Source organism: Pteropus alecto, unplaced genomic scaffold (genome assembly GCF_000325575.1).
Source record: "Pteropus alecto unplaced genomic scaffold, ASM32557v1 scaffold86, whole genome shotgun sequence".
Lineage (NCBI taxonomy): Eukaryota > Metazoa > Chordata > Mammalia > Chiroptera > Pteropodidae > Pteropus > Pteropus alecto.
In genome coordinates this window covers 31,462,989-31,464,297 of record NW_006442109.1, presented here as the reverse complement: position 1 = coordinate 31,464,297, position 1,309 = coordinate 31,462,989, and the positions used below count along the sequence as shown (strand labels likewise).

General features: G+C 34.1%; 1 protein-coding gene across 4 annotated transcripts in view; it reads left to right on the top strand.

The window, feature by feature from the left end:
- The window catches only part of CUNH15orf41 (chromosome unknown C15orf41 homolog), a 202,969-nt gene that overhangs the window by 73,630 nt on the left and 128,030 nt on the right, over positions 1-1,309 (top strand). The window lies entirely within an intron of this gene.

Genomic DNA, 1,309 nt, shown 5'->3' with positions numbered 1-1,309 from the left:
GCAAGTAAATACCTTTGTCTACAAGGCATTGGGTAGGCAGAGTGTTCTATATGGCCTATTTATTGGACTTACTTTTGAATTACTTTTTGTTTCAATTTTGGTTTTCTGCATTTCCATTGTAGCTGTTGCTGTTGAGTTTTCAGACTATTGAGGAACATTTGGTAAAGAAAAGTATAACTTATTTAAGAACATTTCTTTAAATGGTATTTTGTCTATTCACTTGCATCAGTTTAGATTTTCAGCAGCAGGGACGAAATCTTTCTGTCTCTGGAGATGAAGGAAATAGACTGCACTGTTCACAAAACCATTCATCTGTTGCATGTTCTTTTGAGTCAGCACTGGCCTCTGTGATGTTCTTTGTCTGGGGCTGCTTGCTTGGCTTTCTGATTGGAAAGTAGAAAACCATACCTTCAGCAGAAATATAAAAGGCAAAAGGATTGGGGAAATGTGGTCAACAAATGGGAAGCAAAGGGGCAGGTTTTGTTTTTAAATTTTGTTATTTTTTGATCAGACATTCTGACATAGTGTGAGTGTGTGTGTGTATGTGTGTGTGTGTTTCTCCCTGTTTCTCTCTTTATCTCTCTCTCTCTCATATAACATGTGCTTTCCACTCTGGAATACTGACTGGGTCATCTGCCTAAGTTGGGTATCTTCCCTCAAGAGACTTATGCTCTTCTGTGGGAGATAAGATCCTCACACAAACACATCCTCAATTTAGAGCACAATTGTTAATCAGCAAACATATTATCTGGTTTCTTCCAAAATTTTTGTACCTATGACAGATGTGTTTATACCACCTCTAAAAATTGAGGCTAGTGTCTTGTGCAAAGCTTACACTTCATGTAAGCAATGAGGAATTATCTTTGGGTCTTGGAGAAATTTAGGAGATATCATCCTTGTTTTCTCCTAAGGGATAATAGTGTGACCTATTTTAAATGCATTATCATTTTATGGATTTTGGTGTTTTTAAATTGGTTTGACCTTGGCAATATTGGTATTTTTTTTCCCCCAGGAATTGAAATAGAGTACACAGAATTCTGAAACATTCAAAAAGTTAACTTGTTTTTGGCATTAAAAAAATGGCATGTTAAATTTTATTAATTTAAATTTTAAATTTTTGAAATACTGTTTCTCTTTGGTGCTCTATTTCTCTGTGCATCTTTCCTTTTATCCCCATTTTTATTTAATTCAAAAGAAAAAGTTTTGAAATTTTGGACCTTTAGAATAGTTCTACATTTTCATTGTAATTTCAAGGGTGATATATATTTATCAATATGAATTTACTTTTTTCATTCATTCTCCCTTGGGA